At 42.0% G+C, this 25645-nt stretch overlaps 1 protein-coding gene across 3 annotated transcripts in view; it reads right to left on the bottom strand.

Annotated features, from left to right (window-relative positions):
- NLG-4 (neuroligin 4) overlaps positions 1-25645 on the bottom strand; it is a 269045-nt gene that overhangs the window by 242536 nt on the left and 864 nt on the right. The window lies entirely within an intron of this gene.

The following is a 25645-nucleotide window of genomic DNA, read 5'->3' as shown; positions in this document are numbered from 1 at the left end:
ACCTGTGTTCAATCAAGACCCGACGATTTCAAAATGAAATCACCATCGGCAATTTTCGCGTGCGCCAACCGATTGAGCTTGCCAGCACACCGATTCCCCGGCTGCTCGAATACAGCATCGATACTCAAAGCAGCCAGTAGCACGCAACCCTCCGCCGAATTTCATTACCGTTTCCTAGCAGCGGACGTTTGTTTCCCGTCGTTCAGACGTCTCCATTTTCAAAGACGCCACGATTGGATCGATGCCGATACGCCCAAATGAGTTTACTGAAATATTCAATTTGCCATTTTCTTCGAAAGATTCGCAAATAAAATGTTAATCTCGAATAATAAATTGTTTCCTCGACTAGCTTTTAGATTAGCGACGAAGGTTTAGCTCTTCGCTTTTATTTCTCCAGACGTGTAATTTCAATTTCTTCTTCGATGACCACGAAAACCAACGTCTATAAATATCGAAGCTAGTCCAAGTTCGAGCATACGGTAGCTTTTCTGCCAATGGAAAACTTTTCTGACGAGGTGAATCGTGTTGCTCTTGCCTTGAAATAGATAACTCTGGGAGTGCAGAAGAATAACGTTGAAAGAAAACAAACGAGCGAAATTTATAGATTCACGTAAAAAAAAAAATATTCGGGCAATTAGAAATGAAGAGGATTTATAAGGAAATTCAGTCAAAATTGTACGTCCCCGAGAGCAACAGTAGTATAATTTTCCACCCTCCAAATTCCCAAGAAATCGATAATCCGATAGGTTATCGCAATATTTCACGAACATCGTTTCCCTTCCCTTCCAGGAAGCTTTACCCAGTAAAGTCAGTAAACCTTAGCGATCGTGCCCCGTGCTATTTCAAATGGACATATAAAATTTCGCTGGAACTTCGCTACATAAAAATCAAAAGTCTGTCCGAACGTCTGCTGATACTACTCGCTACTGTCACTTCAGCTCGAGGGTGTACCTTCCTTCCTTCCCTTATGCTTCAACTTTCATCTCAGTATCATTGTTTATCTTCGCCTCGTTTTCATTAATTTTATTTGCGACCATTTCATCTATCATCGATTTCTTGTATTATTTTAACAGTAAATTGCAGCAGTTGTATTAATTTCAATTTGCGGATAAACAGATGATAAAATACTTTAATTATTTTGGTTGTATAAATTCATATTTTGCTCGCATGTTGTGTGGTATTAATTTAGCAACTAATAGCTACGAAAACTATCCTTTTGGGGATCAAAATCCATGATCGCTTTTTGGGTCAATGGGTGCGACGCTATCTATGTTCATGCATACGCAATACGTAACGCGCAGAAGTATTACCATCGAGCGAATCTGACACGTGTATAGAATTTTCGTCGTTCAGAAAACCGAAGAATTCGTATGTACGTCTCAAAGACCTTTTGAAAATTAAGCTCTTGAAAAGCCTCAATCTCCGTGAACACCGATATTGGGGTTTCAACGAAAACTCGTTAACGGATCCAAGTTTTCTCAGGTATGTGCGCATATAGCGGTCTTTTTATTACCTTTTTCTGCTTTTTTTTTTTAAAGCTCGTCCCTGTCCTGTTTGAAAATTCTTTTCAAGGTCTCTATCTTTTTCCAACTCGTCGCAGCCTATTAACTTTTTGCAAGCCACCGAAGCCGGAGAAATTTTTGCAAAATCCGGCTCGTCTGGCTTCCGCCTGGTCGACGAACAGAGGACCAGACGGATCGATAACGTGTAGGCCGTATGCAACAAAACGCTTCACCCTTTGCGATCGGTGAAAGTTCCAACGGGAATGTTCCAGCCGACTGACCGGCAAATTTTTTAATCGTTCGTTTGTTCATCGTGAAACTTCGTAACAGCAATTTACGTTGCTGAATCCTCGTGTCGCGCTCTCTCCATCGACGCGTATCGAGTGCTGTTAGTTTTGATACCGTGCAATCGATTTTACAACGCTCGTGAACAATTACCAGAGTCCCCGTGCTTGTACGAGTAAGTTAACCAACGTTTCTAAGTGGCGTTTGTATTACTAAAAGATAGAGATTCTCGGAAAATGCAATCGTTCGATATAACGCTATAGATCGTACTCTGTTCTTCGCTAGTAATTCTATGGTGCTATATGATAAATTATATTTATGATCATGTGACGTACCAAAACCCACAAATTAAACCTTGTACGAGGAAAAATGGAAAACATTTTGCAAATCAAAGTGCAATTATTGCAGAGAGATATTGTAGATGATCCTGAAACCGAAAAGAAAAACTAGAATGGAAAGGAAAAGCACGAAGGAAAGGGCACACGTTACAGAACATACAGCATATGAGTCCGAAGGAGAACTTGGAGAGTTTGGTCGGAAATACCGGCGAATTAGTGCAGAAACTTTTCAAGCCTGAAAGTCATTTCGAATATTGGATTTGATCTCTCATCGCGACGTCCAGGCTACAACTTTCCCAAGCAATATTCTATCGAATTACCGTGCGCTCCCAATCGGCAAGGTGCTCGTCATGATGCATTGGAATTAGGTAGAAAGTCGTTCTCTGCAAAAGCGACCTGTCTCACTCGGGATTTATTTGATTCGTAGCTCGAATCGATTGTTTCGTTTGATATTCTCCTGTGGCGTTTCCTTTTTCACTTCCTTAATTCTCTTATATTTCCGAACGAAATAAGACTATATGCATAGAAGTTATTCTAATCTTATACTCGAAAATCATCGCAGCTATTATTTAAAAGCTGAATGCAATTTAATAGAAAATTTTGTGCTACGTGAGCTACAGTATGGACATAGAGATAAAAATTTAAATTTGGATCGAACAAAATCCAGCCTCTGTCTCTGTTACGTATGGATTACATTTGAATTAGATTCAGATTAGATTTGGTTTAGGTTTGATCTAGGGATGAACGTAGCGTTAAATCCAAATAGGGTCAAGATCTAGGCCTGCATCTGTGTCTCAGTTAGGCCTCGACTAGGTTTCAGTTAGGTTTACTACGAAATTAACAGATTATTGCAAACGATAGGTCTGTCGTGTCCCTACTTCTTTGGTCTAAAAATATTCTTTCCAATCGATATGGAAATTTCAGAACCTTAAGCTTACGATTTCTTTGGCAGAATAGTTTCACCGGAAATTCTTTATATTCGCTGTACTGCGATTCGAATATTATGGCTTAGCTTCGCGAAAATTCAACTGTTTCCCCCTCGATTCCGATGTTTACACTGGATTTCTGACGCATCACAAATGTAACATGCATATGCGTACTTAGTAATCGTCGAGCAGCGTCATCTTTCATGGATAACGGTAATACGACATTAGAGATTTATTTCAAATAAATATCTGTACCTTTATATCCTCACTATTCTTCATGTATTACGGCAAAAGTTTCGATTCATCATCGAAATCAATCTTGACAAGCAACGGTTACTTTCCAGATCAAGAATTTGTCCTAATTAGCATCATGGAGCTATTTAAACTAAGAATTATTTTAATCTGCACGCGGTTACAACTAGGTCTAAGTTCAGGAAGAAATTCTTACTTTGATATATTGCAAAACACTCTACTTCCCAATACCTCACATTCGATATACGCATATTTTATCCTAATGTTGTAATCCTGATAAAACTTGGTCCGAAGCGAAGGACAATTTTCGCATTTCTCTTTCAAACTTCTGAAGCAACATTCATCCGGAATCTTATTAGCATTTTTACATGATTCGCGTTTTTCAGTAGCGGATAGAAATGAGTAGCCGAAAGCGAACCGCTGGCTAAACAGTAGGTGGTCGCTTGGGCCGGTTGTTACACCAACTTCCGGCATTATCTAAATTACTTTGTACTCGACCGTGCAGAAATTATAGCAGATATCGCAGAGTTTCGACATTAGAGCGCGGCCTCAATGGAACAGTGGCCTGAGACGATAAAGATGCGGCTAATTCCATTCTGGCTCTTTCCGAAAGATCCTACCGTTCAACTGCCGCATTTCGAGTACCAGTTACGTGGCGAATCTTCTTCGTGGAGATAATGTCACGGAATTGTTTCGCCTGCGGTGTTCACGTAGATAATTAAAATGATTTTACGCAGGGGAACTGGCCATGGGCACTCTTTAATTAATGCATGTTACTCTAACACGGAAGTATCCACACGACCGGACTTTATTGTATCCGTCGAACATGAACATTGCTTGCGGCGAAAATTTCGATCAATTTGCACTCACCAATTAACAACTCCAATTACTGGTCACGATAATGTCGAAACGTCAGGATGTTCCTAAACCAAAGGCACACGTGTATAACACAGAACGTTTGTTAAAGTCCGCAAGTGATTTTGAAGGTTTAGTTGAATGAAAATCTGCACATACGTGTCGACTAAAACTATTCCTCAAAGACCTCTTAAGATCTTGGAACCGTGCGAATGATAGGCCGTATTCGATACTCTCAACTATGAAACTATGTATATGCTTTCACAAGATTATTTATAGATTACGATGGAAATTAAACGAGTTATAATTAAAAAGTATAAGGGACCCAGGTTTCCTTCGCAAAGGACCATAACTCTTCGCAGGGTTGTAACACGGTGGTAACAGCCGTATCGATCGGCTCACCTTGTCAAGGGGGTCTCGAAAAATTGCGCGAGAAAGAACGTCCCTCCTCGTCCTTCGAGTAGACGGATACGCGAGAGATCGAATAGGTGGGTCGGCTGAAAGGAACGAACACGAAAAGATGAAGGGGAGAAACAGGGGAGGGGGTCGGGGCAGGACAAAAAACATGGAGGAAAAGTAGAAAAAGCCCGGATGAAATATGGGTGAGGAGAGTCCGGAATGGAGGTGGTGGAGGTGGCGAGCAATGCTAAGGCAATATCACAGTCGACTAGCGACGGCCCGAACCGGCATACTAAGCGAGTTGGAGTGATTTTTAAAACAGAAGACGGGACGCCCGCGGGAATCTTAAATAACCGTCGCGGCTGGGCAGAGGGAAGAGTGGCGGCCGAAGGGATGAGACCGAGGAAAAGAAATCGCAACGTCGTCGAGGAATATTCGAGCAAACGACCGCGACGGGAAGAGTGACAGGCCGGGAAATTGGGAAATTGAACCTGAACCCTTTTATCGAATGCGAATGCCACCCGAGATACTGAAGCCTCTCTCGCGTTGCCGCGCCTCGATTCTCAATGCACTCGAACCGGGATTCGACTGGCATCACCCCTCTCCCGTAGCTTGGCTTCACGATTGTTCGTTGGTTCAATTAAATGGTATTTTAGGAAATTCTTTGTACTTCCTATGACTTCGAGGAACAATCAGCGCCGCGAAGTTATTTTTTTTTGTTGTATGGTTTCTTGAATATATTTGAATATACTATTTGATCAACCTGTATCTTTGTGGCCTCGAATTTGTCCCAACGTGCTGATATTTTGCAATAATGTATGGATCTGAGATTTAACTGTAGTAGAAAGGGTTGAGTTAGACATGGATTACCTATCAAGTTTGGGTTAAGTTTAAGCCCGGATAAGCTTTACGAGGTATTAGTTCCGCTATTAAGTTCGGTGTATTCATACGGACTAGGATATACACAGGTCTCCCCGAGATGCTCAGATGTATGGCTGCCAGGCAGCGCAGTAGAATTTTAAATATCGGCGGTGAAACCGTATAGAGCTGGGGCTGACATGGTGAAATGATGGTTAAGAATTCAAAACATGGGAAAATATACGGAAACGCGGTACACGGCCATAAAATACAGGAGTAGCGTGGTACAACTGAAAAATGATGCATCAAAAAGTATGAAAAATTCTAGTTTCGAGAGAGTTGCAATACAATTTACGGGACACGAAATTTGAAAAGTTAATGTTTCCACGTCGTCAAGCGAAAATGTTTGAAAATCCGTCGCGTCCGCGGCAAAAAATTCGCAAGTGAAATTGCTAAAATGTTCCAGCTCGTTAAAAAAAACTACAATGTGTGTTCTCTATGACGATAATTAATGTTCCAAGAATCGCAGCGAATAATAATATCGTAATTGGAATATCAGTGTTCTCTGGAATCTCAGATACCCATAAATTGATTTAACAATATTTAATCGTCGATCTCTTGATATCTGCGTTTATTATCACAAAAGATTCTATGATCTTTCTCATTTATTCTGTTCCATCGGATGCACAGTTAAGGATCCTTGGAAAATTGCAATCGCTGGCGATGGACGTCTTTGAAATTCCTCCAAGGGTTTCCAATTCCCTTGGAAGACACGTCTTGGCAATTTTTCCTCGATGAGGACAGAGTTTCGAACGAATTTTCGGTATCCGGCTTCTTCACTTGTCAACGCCTTATCCCTTCGTATCCCCTGTCCCTGGATCTTCGGAATCGTGGCAGATTTTAAATTTTCATATAATCCAGAAAACTCGTTGTCTCGTCCTGATGAAGTTTCGTTCGATAGAGTTTCTGAAATAGGACAGTACGATTCAAATTTTCCAAGAAGCTACACCGATCAATTCACTTTTCTATGTATCTACGAAGTGTCTTTGCTTCGTAACCTTTAATTAGATGTGACTTTTCGAAAGCACGTTGGGCGAGTTCGTTAATTGCATTGGAAAGTGTGAAATTGTCAAGAAAATTATGCGCAAGCAATCGATCGGAAACATGAACAAGTAAGCGGGAAACGCAAACAAATAACCAGGTTATGTAAATCAACAATTCCAGAGTATAAACAGACGGACGAAAAAAGTTAACAAACCCATGGAACAAAAAAGTGTAAATATTTTGCATTATGTACGCTCGAAATCATTCGTCTGAAGATACATCATTGTCTAACATAATCAAAAAGTATAAGAGAAGGGAACATGGTAAGATACAACGCGAACTAGACGTCTCTGAAAGAATTCAATTAGAACGAAGAAAGTTGTCGAGAAAACTCACTTACGCTATACCATTTTTCCGACTTACATACAAAGAACGGAGTTTCCCGCGATAGTTTCAACGTTTTTCCACCTTCGACTCTTACAAGTTGCCTGTTTCTTGTATCTCGACACGCATAACTTTTAAAAAGCTACTCTAATCGAATCGGTTAGGTGGTTGTTGACGATTCAAACTTCGTTCGACTCGTGCCATCGTTGTCATCGATTAGCTGCGTGACTCCTATTTTCGTAACATACGCTATCGCCTTTCGAAGGGACTTGCCCGAAACAACGTCGTACATCCGAAAAACTAAAGTAATAAAAGCCACAGGATACTTTTCTGTGGGATGGAACTTTCGTGAAACCAACGACTCATCAATCTCCCTTAATAATTAAAAAACTTTGATGCATGGGATATCTTCTTAATATCTGATAATCAATTGTGACGCATTTCCAGCATTCAACCTATTAATTAAACGACCTTTGCGCTACTCCAAGTTATTTATTATTTTACAATTCATGCAGAATGTAAGTCTATTTTTTACACTGTTAAGAAAGATCTATTGCGATCCTTTGACTTTTCCAAGTAATTCTATGCACCTACGATCTCCGTAGAAAGGGCTTCCGTTACCGCATGACACCACAATGTTACGCAATTGTTCCATTTCAGGAAGTAAAAGTTCAAAGGATACGGATGAAACCCATAGCAAGGTATCATTTAACCATAATTGATTCACGATAGACGTTCGATATATTTTTACAGCCGACCAAGCTACGTTGCAATTTTTCATTTCAATCTCACACTCAACTAACATTTCCATCAACGCTGTACAAAAGAGGAAACAAGAATCAACCTATCTTCGATCGAAAGCAACTTCCAAACCCCGCCCCATCTCTCTCTACGTGACTACACGCGCGAGCTGATCGCGCTGATTCGCGCGTGAACGAGCTGCAAGCGTAACCGTTGCTGAATTTCAACGAAGATCCGGCGTCGTCGCTTCGGATCCGGCGTTGGCTCGCGATGAACAAGCGCAGGATGCTCTGTTTTTAGGCGGCCAGTCGTTTCCTCGACTTTCGTCCGGGGCACGTAATGGCCTGGATGCGGCGCATTCGCGTATTCCAACCAGTCGGTTCTCCTATCAGCTCCGACCGTCACGCGTCAGGAATTGCAAATTAGATTCGAGCGATTTACTCCGAGCGTCTAACACGGAGACGTAGAATCTAAGGTAGCCCAGGCCCGAGGTATCGCTCGCGTCCTCTCTTCCCTGTATCCGCGTTAGATTCCACGGATTCCACGATGATTGTTCAGAGGGCGAGAGACGCGACGCCAGCTAAACCGGAAATTTTACTTATTTCCCTTAGAATTGTTTGAAAGAAACGATCGGAAAAGAACATCAGGAGAAAACGGTCACAATTGCCTAGAGGAAGGTTTTGAAATTTTAATTTGCCTGCAGCAGGTATTCAAAAATCGTTTTTCATTTTCAATTTCGTATTTCATTTCAAGAATAACAGAGTTAACTTATGATCTACCATTACATAGTTTGCCGAAATAAACACACGTGTCTTGTATGGTACAATTTCCGAGGTGAAGTATTAGGACCTTTAATCTTCGAATGGCCGAATAGCAATCGTTGTTGTTGTTTGCAGCCGGTCAGTTGAAATATCAGAGAGAAGGGGATAGCTAGACCGAATGCCGTTCAAATTGCAGCCATTACCCCGATTGGAGTCACTTCGGATATTTCCGTGTTTTTGTAAGATTCAAGAGTCGACTACCAACATACGAAACGCAGTGAAGTTCGAAGACCTACGCTCTTAAAATTCCATCGTAGCTTTTTGTTCCCGAAACTCGTCAGAAACTACAAACGTTTTCTCTCATTTTTGCCATAGACTCTGTAAAAATCTCCCAACGAGTAACGCGCTACTAATTACGCAAAGGTAATTTGGGATCTCGTTAATTTTTCCTAACAAAAACTATGTGGTAGGAAACAAGAGCTGTAGGTGGAATCGAGAAGAGATATATGACGAGCACTGCGACCGATAATTTTTATATCAAAAAGTATTTGTAAGAACTACCATCGCTAAGAGCAGCGCAATCTTGTACCGGTAGACAAAATTGGTTTACTTCGCGTCTTGGAATTAACTTTCCTTTTAAATAAAGTGAGATTTTAGCGCGTCGAAGAAATGGCTCGTAGGAAACTCGATCTTCTTCATCTTCTTCGATGACTACTCGGCTGTACTTTTTAGTCCCCATTGCCACCATTCCGAAGCATGTAGTTCCTTTCCGTCAACTAGTAGTTTATCGATCACCGCATCGAAGCGTCGCGAAACTACAAATGAGTTTACCCTGCAACTCTCGCAAGAAGGAAAAGAAGATTGATCGAGCGCCTGACCTACGCACTGTCGATTCAATTGGTCGCAGAGCCTTCTAGTAATAAATCATCGAGCCGCGACATGTCGCGGAACGACTCGTACGAGGCATGTTCTTTATCCGCTCAAAATCGGCCGGAATAGAACAAGGCGCATGGTTCAACCCGAAGATCGTGACAGCTTTGGTGAAAAGCTTTAGAAGGATGATGGACGTTCGTGTTATTTATAATCGGGCCAATCGATAACGATGAATCTCGAGTTAAAAAAGACGGGAAAATCATTTTGCACCGATGCAGCATCAAATGAAAAATATATTTCTCGTTGTGCCTTAAAAATAATTGTAGCGACAAGGAATTGTTTTCAATTCGTTTTAACAGTTCCATGTCATTTGAAGAATGGCTTTAAAACGCGTGCAACGTTAGCTGGCTTCTGGCATCGAAATTTATTGCACGATTGAAAGGAATTTTTCGATCAAACGTAGCATTAGTTAGAGTTTCCTGTACCGTTTCCTCTCATTATCGTTCTAGCATGCCGTAACCACTACTAATGCGCTATAAAGCAAATTTAATTAGCTTTTCCGATTCATCGATTAATATTACGTTAATTCTATGTTAATATGGTTGAAAACATAGATTAACAAGTACACATAGCGTGTAAGGAATTATATAATACAATTAGATATTGATCAAACGTTATCTACCTAGACGCTTGCACGCAAACTCTACTAAATACTCAGTAGTACAAACAGATACTAATTAGACAAACATTGGAATATTCACTCTGCACCTAATTTCTCACGTATCTGTCTTTGCCCAACGTTAGTTTTTATTACACCGATAAAGCGTGACTGTGTCAATTGAAAATTATTTCCTATATACGTGTCAGTCGACAAGTTTCCCTATTACTTGCTCATCTTCAGTGACAATGGGGAAACAGAAAGTGCGATTCAACCACACGTTACGTATATCTCAGGACGTTTTGGATGGACAGGAATGTAGCAACTCACGTTCCTTGCTTGCATTCCAGAAGCAGGAATGTCTCGGCTTGAGTCGCGAGATGTAAAATAGGAAATGAAGTAAACTTTCGCACAAACAGAGGAATAGAACGTCGAAATTCAAGTTCCGCGACAGGATTCTTTTTTTTAATTCGCCTGCGTTTTCCACGTCTTCGTGGTCCAAAATCTCGTTTCTCAGCGACGCGTTACAGAAAAGCGATGGGATTTAAAATGTATGAGCCACACCGCACGAAGCGATATTTTATTCAAAAACCCGAGCGACGCCAGGAACACGTCACCAGGTATTAGGATTCGATAATACGGCCGTGAAGCGTTTTTAACACTGGCGTAAAAGCCAGGGGAAGAGAGGGTTTTGCGCGGACCTCGTTTATTATGGGCGCGGCTCGTGCAAGGAGCGGTTCCGCAATTTCAGCGTTGCTCCTAACGAAATTCGGAGCTTAAGAACGAAATCCAATTTGGCCATTTGAGCATGAAGCGAGGCCGCGAACCACTCCGCCTTAATGCGATTTGCGATATCGCGCGCAGTTTATGGTAAGATAGTCGGCGTCCTTTCGCGATTAGAAGAAAACACTAAGGGAAGACCATAAGGGCGACAAGTTTCCTCGATAATTCCATTCTATTTTTGTATTTTTGCCTTAAGATCGTCATACGTAATATTACAAAATACAATGGTAATATCTGAAAAAAAAAACTAACGTCATTTTCCAGCAGAAAGATCAAACACGAAGTTCTTTCTCACCGGTTAAAGAATTCTTACTATTTCAATTCGCATTTCCATTTCTATATCTTCCTCTAACCGGTCGTTCTAACGAAGTGGTGGTTTCAATTTTGGGGGAAAATCCACCGCCAAGCGGTAACCACCCCAATAAAGAAAACTCTCGCCCTCCCCCTCGGTCTCGTGTCGCTCGATTATTCACGCCAGTTGATCCCAGAATTACACGGACTCCCGAATAAATTTCCGGCGAATACGTAACGAGGATTCGGCCTTTCGCTGCCGATAGAGCCATGAATTTCTGCGCAAATAGCCGCTTATTATCAAAGAGGATCATCGTCGGGCGATAGGGCCGATGCAAGGAACACCGATGCAACACGCTTCGCTTGTGCAACGTGTTTCTGGCCAGCTAACTTTGTTACCCGATCAAACAAAACGTGTAATGCGATGTTAAATCGTGCGGTTCGATCGATCGGATCGCGCGTTGCGCCTTGTAATCGGAACAGTTCTTGTACTGTCAGGAGAATACATATAGAAGCTTATGATTATCATAATTGTCAATAAATCAAGCTTTAACAGTCCAGCGTTTTTCTTCCACAGAAATCATCACCGTTTTTTGCTCTTTTTCGCTCTAATTAAACGTTCAAATCGTCGCGCGACCAGCCGAGTTAATAACTCGAACAAGAAGTTTACTCCATAGCTTCATAAAAAGCACATAAATGTTCCAATTTCCTAGCTATCGCGGTAATCCATCTCGCCGTTTATATTATCAACTCTCTAAGGAATAAACATCGGTAACCGCGTTTAAGGTGGGAAAATTGCGCTGAAGAAACACGGGAGATGGCAAATGTACAGACGGTACAAAGGGGGTAAACGAGAAACGAAAGTGAAACGCACGAGATTCCAAACGGTTTGCCGCAAAAGAAACGAGAGCGCGAGCTCAGTGGATTTTCTGTCACACAATTCCTACTTTTGCTAGAGTCGAGCAAGTATGCAAGTTCTCGCGTTAATTAGAAAATACAGCAAACGGCGAAAGGTCGGGATGGCGTCGAATCACGGATCGTCTGGTCAAAGGGAAAGAATTCTGAGCGTCGGTATGCCAGAACTATCCGGCGGTGAATTAAAATACTTGGCAAACGACGAACGTTTACCCTGCGCATCTGTCCGCTCGAACTTTTCAGCGAATGGAAATTCGCAAATCATTCTGACCAGCTGCTGGCGAAAGTATCGGAAAAGAAGAAGGAAAGACACGAAAAATATGAGAAATATCTAGAGTATCTGGCGAGTGAGTTACAGATTCACTTGCTTTGACTCCGCGTACGATCACAAAACTCATGGCTGTTCGACGTTTGGTCCCTAGCCTTCATCCAATTTTCGCTCCCAATATTGCTTCTAATTCACGACGATCTTCAAGTTTGCAGTTGCTAGTGATGCATGAATAATCCAATAATTCACCTCAGAAAACTGGGTTATCGCACGACATTCTCGTCGGAAAGATTTCGTGTTGCGTTGATCGTTATTAGATGAGAGAACGATTCGAAATAATGCTCTGATTTAAATCACTCTTATCAACACCGAGAACATTCTATTCCTGGACATTTTCAAACAAAAGAATAACTCCAGAATTACATACGCGAGCAAAAGACAAAAGGTAGCAAGCAACGCGAGAAAATCGAGCGAGTAGGTACGTTAAACCAGATTACGTGTTCCACGAGCAGATTACAGTCGTCGTGTCCGTTGGATTTATTAAGCAGCGTCATATATATTCGGCTGTCAGACTAGTGTGGTCCACGAACTGAAGAATCGCTATTTCCGATGACGAAAGAGGACAATCGCTACTAGACGTGCACACAATCGGCTGGATACTCCAGAGGAGCGCAAAAAATGGTGGCTGGCATCGATCAAACCTAGCTTCACGCTGTGATAAAGTACCTAAAACGAACATAGCTCTTCGCGATAACTTCTGCGAACGTAGGAGAGGCGGGCTGACAGAGAGGTACAAGACGATGAAGACTGCACCCGTCACGTGTAATTGCGATTCGATTAGAAGCGTAAATCACCGATCTTCGTTGCGGTAACTGACCTCAGCGGTTCCTACTCTTAGCTTCGTTCTCGATCGCCATTTATAAAGTTATACGAACAATGGCGAAATTGATGAAGAGTGAGAACAACTATGTAATAAGATTGGTAATAAACTCGAATATATCAAGACTGGAATACATTTGTACGAGCCAGACAGAAAATAGATGAATCTAGACGATACCAGTATTTAAAAAAGATGTTGAACATTTCTAAGTGTTCCTAATTTTATCAATGTACTGAACGTGATGTTTAACAACGTTTTTATCACTTTGTATAATTACCTACGAGCAACCGCTCACTAAGTTAATTCCTAAGATAAGATAGATGTATGGATCAGGCCCAAGGGGAAACTCCATGTCTACTGATTACCGATGTGCCGATAAACCAGGCTACCGGTTTATGGCATGTCGTTACTATCGAGTGTGCAGAAGCGAGAACCTAACAAATTATCCGGCTCGCGAACGTGCGAATTCGACAGCCATAAATAATTTCAAAATCTCCACTTCCAGCTTCGACGAGACCCAGTAGACGGTGTAATGATTATTTAGAAATTTTCAAAAATAGCAATATCTGACGTCCATGTCGTAAATCCGAGTAACTTAATCGTAGAGATCTAACAAAATATCTTCAACGACAGGTAAAATAGAAATATAAAGAAATAGCACGTTATCGTACGTACAACGCAATTTCAAGTAACACCGATCCGTCTGGGACCAACAATTTTTCTTTGCTATCAAACGCGTCGCTCAAAACGTGGGAGCCCAGCACATAATTCCCATGATTCTCAAACAATCCATCACCGACAACCTTCTTACCCCAAACATTCTACTTTCGTTAGCCGGGCATTTTTTTCATTATCCCTTTTGGAGCACGGAACTCGCGAGTTGATCGCATAATGCAAACTTACGCTTTAATCTCAGTCTTGGTCTAAAGCTTCCGGACGGTAATCCTGGAACGACATGGAAATATGAACTCGTAAAGCTATTGAGCAACCGACCGGAAACGGACGGCCATGTAGGTGTGTAGCGGAGCTCGGGACAAGGGGCCACTAATGCTCCTGCGAAGATTTATCGTCACACGCCGCTGGGAATGTTACGTAAGGTTAAGCTCAGGGTCGAGGCGTTAGGATTCGACCTCACCCAGCGATCCCAATGGCGTTGCACTCGTGTAAATCCCAACAAGCCGCTTCTCTTTACAATTATATCACGCAAACAGTCTACGAACTTTGGAAAACGGCATTTTCATCTTTACGTCAGTTACAATGTGACTTTTGGTTTGTAAATCATCACGGACTTACAGAGTTTAAATTACACCGGACCGGCTAACTAATCCGGAAACTAAGTACTGCAACACGTTACTAAGCACGCCGTAATTATCTCGAGTTGGAATTTTACTTGGTTGGCAAATTTCATGTACTGACAGTAGAAGTTATTCGAATTACGCTACTCTGTAGAAATATTTTTAGAACGAATGTTTCGCAGTAGACGAGTAATTCGTGATCGTTTTATTTAATAAATAAATCTCTTACATGGCCCCTTACGTTAAGTATCCTTCGCGATACGATTAAAGTCTCTCCTATTCTATTCTCGTACTAATCAAACTTATCGTCTTATGCATTACGCAGTATACATTACCATCTTCTTCAGTCGCATGGAACGGTGGTCTGGACACAAACTCCAAGGATTACCTGGACCGTGTTACGTAAACGTTGGTCAGGGAACAAGACGGTCGGAGCCGAGTCAGGGACTTATGCCTAACTAATCATTGCTTTGGCGATTAAAGCGGAGACACGATCGAGGAATGCGAACTCTCCTGATGATTCTCCAACGGGTAGCTCCGTGAGCGAACTTGGCCGCCGCGCAACCGACCGCAGATCCGCTCTTCCGTAAAGTTTGCATCAAACGGGTGCTCTAGCTGGCCAGAGCATCGACGAAACTCAGCCTGTGAACTCTCCTAATGTCGTTTACACGTCTGCCTGTGGAGGTTTTTCAGGCCACAAACAAACAGAGTCCACTAGCCAAACAAGGAGGAAGAAGGAGGAGATGTAGCGGCAGTAGCAAGGCAGAGAGAAAGAGAGAAGGAAAAGGGAAAAAGCGAACTGGCTAATTACAGAGACTTCTCTGTTCGGGCTACTAAATTTGAAGCAAAGCTGGCGCGTTGGAGCGGACTAATTGTAGTGTGAATGATTTACCGCCATCTATGGCTGGTCTTCTTACAAAATTGCCGAACCAGGTATCACGGCTTTATGCTCCTGTGATCATCGCGAGTTGGAAAGTTGACGGACCAGTTCGTTTTCTCTCAAAGTAATCGAAGAAACGGGCAAAGTTACAGATTGAATTGCTGATTGAACTAAAACGTACAATAAACGCGAATGTTGGATAATATTTGTTTAACGTAGACAGACGATGATATCGAAGGTTTGTTTTCGGAAGTGTAATAATACAACGCTTCGTACGAGGTTCGTTTAAAGAGCGCATCATTCTCTCCTCTTAAATATAAATCATATGATAGAGTGCAACGTTACACCGCTGTTTCACCTGCAAGTGTGTTACGCGTCGATCGAAATACTTAAGATAGTACATATAGCACATTATAGCGCGTAAAGCAAACGGAACGAATACGAAATCTGCATCGATCCAACGCACAAGTACATATTCGTCCGTTTAAATAATTTTATCGGTTGTTCAGGTAGCAGAAACGAGAATCAGAAACTACGTTGCAGGTGTTCATGTCGAAGAGAAAAATCTGACAAAAACAATAATACGGGAAAACCGTACGAACGCCAGGAACAGATATAAGCTGCCTATTAAATCCAGCTTTGAGTCTGAAACTACCAAAAACTAGTCATCGATAAAAACTGCACGATATCTCCATCGTGCTGCCCCATAAACTAATTGCCAAACAATTGTATCTTTATATACATTGGTGTTAATCAGTGTTGCGAAAAAACCAAAGCAGAACTTTTGCATGCTAAACTTCCTGCCGTGTACACGTTCAACTTTCGACACAGATCTCGATAGATTCAAGTTTCGATTTTACGTCCCGAGAGAATTCGGCTGTCCCGTTTATCGCGGTTCACCGTCACCACGTATTTCGCATTATGGTCGATCCCGGCTGCCTGCCACCGGAAACCTGACGATTTAAATTTAAACGAGTCCGCCATGATGCGTGCGTGCGTCTCGTTCAACCGCTCCTCGTTTGTGGTAAGATTATTCGCCACTTGTTTCATGGATCATTATATGCGTTTTCGAGTTCAGAAAAGCGAAAACCGAGTAGCCTTCAAACCGCTCTACCGCGCGTTGAATTGCCCTTTCAGTTCGGTTGTAGTGGAACGAAAACGATTCAATTTCTGAATTTTGAATGTGCAATTTTTCATCTAAACTGTTTCTCGACCAAAACTAGGGAAATTCGGCATCGATTACTGCTCATAACCTGCCATCTTAGAGCAAGCTTCGCACCCTTGATAAAGATCATAGGTGATACTTCTATTAAAAAGTACGCCTTTTTCATAGAACCATTCGCTTGAAGATGCGATAATAATATCGACTTTCAGCACACTATGAGCTCTCAGTCTGTTTATAAAAAAGGCACCATGACGCAATTAAGGGATAATAATATTTCCATCGACAGTTTCTTTGAAGTTAAATCTACGCTGAAGCAATAAGCGATATACGCAAGGAATCGACGACCGTATGCATTATTCGACCGCAAATCACGCGCATTCTAGACATCCTCGGCAAACCGCAGCTGGGGCGTTAATTTTACTATTATAACACTTCTATGGAAGGCGGTGGAATCCCATCTCTGGTAAGCGGTATGCGCTTGCCGGAGAACGAAGCTGCCAACGACAGAAGTCGATCTGTCCCGACGTTTCAGGTAGAATACTGATAAAGGAATTATCTCGGCGATATTCTATAGCGCGGTACACCTACGACATCATTTCTTATAATACCACCCCGTTGATCCCTCCAAGTGCAAAGGTAAGATGTTTTTGCCAGCTGAATTCTTCACAACACGCTCGAAATCCTTGCGGAAAGCTGTTTAAGTTGTAACCCCTGGCTGAGCCTAGTAACTGTTTGATGCGAGGAAATTGCGAATAGGATTTTAGAGGTGGATTCCTTAACATATTTCCTTTGCCCTCATACTTAACTATCTTTTTATCTTTCTTTTCGATAATGCATTACTCTAAAAAATAATACGACAGGTAGGTCAGTGGGCACAACTCCCCTCTAACAATATTCAAGCGTTAATATTCACCGAGAATTTGGTAATTCGTTAGAGTGCGCGGTCACGACATCGTAAAGACGACGGGGAGGCTCGTAAACATTGGCGAATTCATTTTCCCTGTTATTCCCTCATACATATTCGATGGTCTAAGTGAAGGGACAGGCGGCGCGACGGGGATTATGCAAAAGTAGATATTCGCACGTCGTTCATACAGTCGATCTCGCGATCGTAGGACCCTCAAACCTCCGCACAGACGCGTATGTGCTGGTAATCGTTTAATGACGTTAAACGCCGTTCCATGATCCGTATTCAATTAGCGCTAATTCCGCTGGCGAATAAATTTGTGTACAGCTTTTAACAACCAGCGCGCGCTTGTTCCAAACAGGAAGACGGACAAAAGCGATATAACATATTAGGTACTATAATTAATTCGTACCGTTATAATCTATAACGCATCGATGCTAATGTCATTACCTAGTTGGAAATAGATATCTTGAACATGGTAAAAAATTGTTACGTTGGTCGACAGGCGGAATCACTGATTAGCGAGGGCTGTTAATCAGCTGCATGATGACTATTAAATTATGCTCAGGGGTAGCGTATTCGAGCATTCCTTGCGTGTAATTAACACGAAGCACTGAGCATTTCGGAAACTCAGTCTGTACCGAATACTCGAATCAATGCATCCCCTACTTATTCATTTCCTTTAATCAAAGACAGCAGCCTGCGAATGTTCTATGTAGTGAAACACGTTCGCTCTCAAAGGATTAATTTCCCTGCGATTATCCATGCTCCAAAGGATCTTTCATTCGCACGTATATATTGTAGTAATCCTTGGCGAAAAAAATGTATTTTATCTAGTCGATAGATGTAAATTTGTAAGAAATCTTCTTAATTAAGCAGATGCCAACTCCTCCCAGCTGGTTTATCATCTACACGTTTTCCAATTCCAAACTGCCCACTGCAACGAGCAATTTGCATCTTAAGAAGCCACGGTTGACAGGTATTCCCCTGGAAGGTATAATTCATCTTCCTTTCGCTGACAAAATTTGTTAGTAGAAACGTCGCCGTAGAGTTTCGGCCGAGTTCACAAAGATCCAGTCGCGCAACAATCATCACAGAAAGAGAGACGACAGTCCCTTCTATGCCGTTGCTTGATGCAAGACGAGGACGGACGCATTGTGTTGAAATGCCCGTTCCCAGGGATTGGTCCGAAAGGAGCTTACTACGTGTACGCAGACGCGGCACGCCAGGTCAGTTCCGCATGGCGGATAGACGCTGGATTTATTGCTTTTGTCGCGGAAATCCCTATGGCACAAAGGCTTGGAAAAATTGCGGGATGACGCGACACACCTAAAGGAACACCGACCGGCCTTTCTTTCTTCCCGGATGATGCATTGGAAATTAGTGGATGTCGCAAATTCCTGCCCGTTGTTTTGTCGTAAAATCTTGTACAGCGGAATCCGCGAGCATAGATCAAATTTCAAAACGAAGAATTAATAGAATTGCACGGAGAATCTCGTGTTCTACTTTGAAGAATCAAGGTGGTCGAACTTGAAGCTCGAGTATGTATCTCGAGCGTGCACCAGCATCCTCTCCATCCCTAACATCACGACAGAGAAACAATTCCATCGTAAATATCAATGACTAGAGATTGCGCAAACACGCGGTCCATCAGAATTCATCGGCATCAGAATACTCCCTGTTTCGCTGTCTCGCTCATTCTCTCTCTGTTTCCGTCTACTCGTAGAAGATAGGATCGAGGACATTTCCGAGATGTTCTCGAAAATCACCGGAGTATCTTGAGGCCGATGCTAATGCCCTGATGCGACATCTGCACCCTCGAGACGTCACGCAGATATGTCGAGTATCTCCTGGACATTACTGCATATATGCGACGGCAGACATTTCGCGGCCGGAGCAAGAACAGCAGGAACAAGTGGAAGCTCGAGTGTCGGATGGGGGATAGAGGTTGGTGGGAGGACAGGAACGTGTTATTGCACGGCGAAGAACTCATCAACGTGTTCCAGGCCGCGTGTTCGTGCTCGTTCGTGTGCACGTAGACCAGGGCTAAGCACAAAGGCATCAGCCAGCTCGTCGAACCGCTCGCGAACTGAAAATCCATGTGGCTGTGAGAGATGTATATAGATAGGAAGCTACCGGTTACGTGTTCATCCTCTTCCTGTCTTTCTCTGCTATATGTGTATGTACATTGTACATTCTATGCAACAGCCGTATCTTAGTCTCTTCACCGACGAGGAGCGTTATCGCCCACTTAAGGCAATTTACTTCTCGGATCACTTGCCAAAAGCGAAAGGAGCCGAACGATCGATGCCACCTGAGAGACGAATTCTGAGTTATCTTCTATATCAAAGGCATTTGAAAACGTTCCTGGTGATCTTTCACTTTAACCATATACTCTACACTCCACCTGGCTACTTCTACTGCCACGCTATGTTTGCTACCCCTTTCCGTAGTAGAGACGCCCGGTGATTTTAACTAACAGCAACTTAACTCGAATAATAATTCTCTCTGCAAGCAGTCACGTGTAACTATCTCTCGATTCGTTTCTTTTTCCAAAATATCCGACTCGAAAGGTCGAAATGGATCTTCTTATCAATGGATCTTCCCTTAAAATCGAAGATATTAAAGAGCCACGTGGATTCGGTTTCCACCAGACGTCTATTATTTTCAATTGACATAGTAGAGAACGAGCGAACAATGACTTTTCCTATTCTCTCGTACAGAGAAGAAAAGACAAATTAGACGGCATCTATTTTTTTAGCACACAAAACTGAGCACGATATATCGACTGCACTCTGTTTCGGAAATCACCACTTTATCAGAGATCAACATCGAATTCGAACCTTTATTCGTTTACGACACCAGATTTCTACGAAGAAACATGAAACTCTGGGAGTACTCGATATTTATCAATCTATGAAAACTTTTGAAATATTACTAGAAGATAAACTAGAATAGCAACCGGAAAAATTGTAGACGTCAAACTTTTCCATTTCTTTCGAAAGGTCTATAGAATTCGTCTATTCAATGGAAAATTCGTGAAACGTCTCGACATTGGTGCAAGATGTGCTGGATTAAATGTTCCATCCAGTTCTGTAGTCTCTATGAGAGACGATCGCTGATTTATAGAAAAAGTTGCCGGATTGCTCGAAAGCTTATTTGGTGGGGTGCTTCGAAAGCTGCAAGAGGACTTTGCCGGAGCTCGATGACCCGCGTTCAAGAAAAGTTTGTCGCACGGAAGAGCCTCAAAACTGTTCCAGGTTCTCCACTACGGAATTCGAGGGTCAGCGATCGAAACACAAAGACCATAAGATCGATGCAGTGCCGAAAATTTTACGATTTAATTTCCATCGGTCGTGACACGCGATAGTTCTATTCGTGACTTCCAGCTAACATGGCAACTGGCCAAACGCAAAATGCACGAAATGACGTGGCACCATCGCTCTTTCTCTCTTCGTCTCCCGGTGAAAAATGTTTCGTTTTACGGTCTAACTTTAGATCACCGTTTAAGCAACATATCGTGAACACGACCGCTGAAAGCTCTGACGATTTCTGGCCGATCGAACTTGGCAAAACACTGTAGCAAAACCCATCTACTCTCCTCCCGTCCGTTCCTAGAATTGTTTTACTCTGATTGTTGCATGAACATTTAGGGACCAAATGTTTTTCGACGTTTATCGACAACTCACGAATGATGAAGCTTTGAGAAATGCAATTTTCCAGAGAGAAGAGATTTTAATTACGACGACGATAAACTACGAGATTTTTACACATTCCATGTGTCAGAAGTATGAAATTTGTTTCGTAAATCCAGCACAGCAGGAAATTATTCGCTTGAAATCGTTATTCCGTTTGTATATAGTAATATAAAGTACTTTTGAAAACGTTATATTCGTTTTGGGCATCGTTGTCTATTAACCAAAATGGGTAGAATGGATTCCACGATCGAGGGAGCACATCGAAATCACGAGAACGATCTTCCACTAACCGGTTGGCGGCGAGTTACGATCGATGGAACAGTAAAAATAATCTCTCGCCACGCGGAAAGCGAGAGACGAGATAGCGACAGGTATGGCGAGAAAAATAGAAAAACAGAGGAACAGGGGAATGGCCCATAGCGTTGAAATTTTAAAGCGACCGGGGAACCAACGACGAGGTCATAAACTTTCATTCCGATTTGGTAGTGGTAGCGAAAGGTGAAAAATTACCGACTGTACTCAACTCTTTGTCTGCCGATTCGTTTCGCACAGTAGAACTTGATCGAGTTCGATTTGAATCGAATCCAGCACTTTAAACATTGGTGAGAAATCGTCCTATCGATTTGAATTTAAATGCTCGATATGATGCTTCCATGATTCGAAATCGAAATTTCACGATTTCAGACGAGTTTCGACAAAATTTCTCAACTTTTGATACTACCAGTTCGTTCATACACAATGTTCATTTTAATAGCTTTTGCGATCGTACGCGATGATCACGTTGAACCCGCCCGTTTAATCGTCGTAAATGATGGCGTGAGTCCAATGGCGATTTCGACGATAGAACAAAATTTCTCCTGTCTACGTATAGAGAACGGCTCATTTATCTTCGACGACACACGGTGGAGCATGGATTACGTGCTTCGAATGCTTACGATCCCTTCTATCGGGGATCTCGTTGGGAAAGTGCCGCAATATTCTCCGGTGTATGTTAAACTTTAGAAAACAGGCAACCTAGAAGAGCAGATTTCAATATCTATCGTTGAGACATCGATGGAACAAGAAGTGTTCGAGTAGCGAAGCTTACATGTAGATATGCATCGATTTAAGTGACATTCCGCTCGAACAGACACAAAATATGATTAAAAACGAGGAAATACGGTACTTAACGGAAGGATTAACTGGTATCTTGATGCTGGCTTGAGTATTCTAATCGCGAGGTTTATCGATTGTAGAGGGATTCGATGGTCTAGTGGTCTACCGATAGAGATGTACAATTATCGAGGACTCTAAGGTTGAAGCGGTGTAGTCATCAAGTGCTTCGTGACTGAATATTGCAGTTAGTTGAAAGTTCTAATTGCGGCGTATTATCCACTTTGAGAACTCTAATTGCATTTCCTGCTACTGCAGCTTCTGAAGATTCTTTCTGCTTCGATTGCCGAAACATCGAGTACCCTTTCATGACGATTTTCAAAAGTGTTATTACTAATTATGTGCTTAATTATCGCGATACTTCAATAACCAAATAACCGAGTCTGCCAGTCAAACTTTCAGCGAAATTCAACAAAACTCTACCAATTCATCCTGTACTTCATATTCGTTATTCGATTCGCATAACTTCATTTATATTCCATTGTGCGTTTAAATTCCAAGATCCTCGAATCCTTCTAAACTACGAACTGAATAAAGCTTACCATAGGTTGGTATACACACAAACCGCAAGTTTTGATGAAATGCGTCTCTCCAACGATGACTCGAGTAACTCGAGTTCCTACGTCTCGTAGAATCGAGACACGAGCATGCGTCTCAACGACAAGACCGAAGACGAACTGCCTCTTTGACTTTGCTCTCTCTAACCTTTCTTTGATGGCTGCTTCACGACTTCGTTCTCCTGAAACGGATTGCTTCTCGCCACATAATCATACCCCAGGCTTGTTCCTTTCATTGCCGCCTCCGCTCCGATATTGATTCAACATCCCCTTTGTTTTGTTTGATCTAATACCAGCCAGCGTGAACGCGAGACTTAACTTTCCGGCCCAATACACTACCCCTCGAAAGATATTGCGTCTGTATCAATATCCAGTTCTGATAGCGAACGGTTGGGATATACCAGTGGGAATATTCCCCCGATATATCGTGCCGATATTTGTCCTACGTTTTATCTAAATTGACGTCTCAAGCGACGTTTTTGCTGGTTTTGGTACTACCGTTAAAAACAAGCGAATTACTGCGAATTTTTAAACGAACGAATCAAACCGTATAGGAATCAGCTTACTGTGCGGTTTAACAAGATTCCCGATATTACTTTCTATTTTTCGAGAACATAGTGTTTATCGAGTTCTATGTGTATCTACATACGCATAGAAATACATTAGTGATATCAACTGTTGAATAATGTAATTAAAATAATTCCATGTGCAATTACGAATATTCTGAACGTATCATTTCATTTCGGTAACCCTTCCAATGTATATGGAATATTAAATATGTCTTTTAAATATTACATTACATTGGGTAAATTAATGGATTTCAATTCGGGCATATGTAACCATGTTTGTTGTAACAGAGATTCATCCGGTATGCAAATATAAGCAACCACAAAAATATAAATATTTGTCGAGACCATGCGCCGTATCTCGTCGATCAAGTATGTGGCTGAATATCCAAATAAAAAACTGTATCGAATCCATGCGTATTTCGTGTTTTCAAAGGAATGTCTTCTACGATAAATTCGAGAGATTCTTAAACTGTGTCCTGAACAACTGCAGTGGTTGACGTTTCTCACATTTTCAGATGTTAACGTTCCGAAACGGACAAATCGTTGTGTATATTTGTCGACAAATGTTTGGCATACATTTATAACTCGGATGAAAACTTGCAACTTCCCATCGAATGCTCGACGTAGTCGACTTTTAATTTAGGATGTTTCACGTTCTAATGAGGCGAATCATAAGCAGAGTATAAGTTTAATACCTCGATCGTGGAGTTCTCGATATCGATACGAAGTATTGATACACTTGAATGATTAATCAGAATGAATCATGCATCAATCAAATATGAGATATTAAACGTTTCGCTACCAATTATTCCAAGCTTCATAGCAATTGTTCAATATTTCACATAACATTGATTATAAATTAAAGCATGTAATGGAATCCGAATCAGCGATATAAACTAAACTGAATGAATTTTGGACAAACCTACACGGAAAAATACTACCGTGTTTTATAACGAAACGTTGCAATTTCGGAGAATCCTGGTTCGAGCTTGCGACTATGACATTCGGTACATCTCTACCAATCGAATGTCTGACTAAATTTTCAGTAGACGATGCTGCATCGAATTCGACTCGATTTCGCGTTTCGATTCGACTATACAGCACAAGGAATCTAAGTCGAACTCCTCTTATGTGTGTAGTTACACAGAAATACGGTTGTATTTCCCCGAATCTAGTTAACAAAATTTGCCGATGCAACATGCACCATAAACTACACATATCTATAAAATGTAAATAGCGAGATTCAATTCACTTGCACGAATCTAATATCGGGAAAGCTAACAATTGCTAGCAACAATTTTTGCAACTGGTAACAATACAATAAGTAATATCGTTCGACCATTGAACGCTAGCTTCGAGCGTCTGCCTTGTCGCATACCGAAAGCATCCACTTCGTACTTTCTTTCTTCCCGCTTTACCAAGTAAGCGACATCGAAATTCTTCACGTCGAAAAGTTTCCGGCGCGAGTAATTAAGACCTTACAGGCGTGTAATGGCCGCATAAATCGGCCGGCCGTAACTTGTAATCCACTTTCGAGTTCGCGAGGAACATCGCGCCACCACCGCCACCTCCGCCGCGTTACACGTAAATTTCCCTGCCGGTTTATGCAAATTATTGATGGAACCCGGGGCTAATACATTGTCGCGCGTGCAACCGGAACCGCCGACGAACTCACACATTTATACAAGGGGAAAGGGGGCAGGGAAGGAGGGAGGGAGAGGTCTGGGTGTCGATACATTTTCCGAAGGAATTACGAAAGCTCGCCTTCTTCCCCTTCCATTTAAATACCGCATAATAGCCCGATAAATAAACATCGCGCGATACCATAGCTTCGCAGACCGTGCGAAATTTATTTTCGACCGAGCTGGATCGAAAATACGACGCCAAAGGGGATGAGATCTGGAATAGAGCTTGTATGGGTTGCGATCGCGGGACCGATGATAAATGGAAATATTACCAGATATAATATACTATCGTGTTGAAAACTGGTAAAATATGATTTTCGGTTTATCCCCTGTAAAAAACACGTGTAGAATATGATTAACTGATCGAGTATATGATAAAATATCATAGGCGCTCGGACTAAATCCCTCTTTATTTGAAACACACTGTATACACGTGTATGTGTATAGAACGACAAACAATCAAAAAAATTCTGATAACCGCTCTAGAAGTAATGAGTAGACATCTGATCAAAGAGTCGCAAGAGCGAATGGTAAAAAATATCGATGGTAAGACCGTTCGATGTATAGGCATAATTCTCGAATCTCAAGCGGCCCAGCAAAATCAGTTTCACGCAGACGCGCCGAAACTTGAACGCGAACGAGTCTCCGAGGCCGAATCCATCACTGTCAGCGATCCGATTGCATTAGAGAGACCGCGGGGCGGACGATCAATTCCGAAACATTC

This window comes from Bombus flavifrons, chromosome 9, assembly GCF_040668555.2.
Source record: "Bombus flavifrons isolate JBK064 chromosome 9, iyBomFlav1_principal, whole genome shotgun sequence".
Lineage (NCBI taxonomy): Eukaryota > Metazoa > Arthropoda > Insecta > Hymenoptera > Apidae > Bombus > Bombus flavifrons.
The sequence above is the reverse complement of the archived record's forward strand: the minus strand, read 5'-3'. Positions and strand labels throughout refer to the sequence as shown.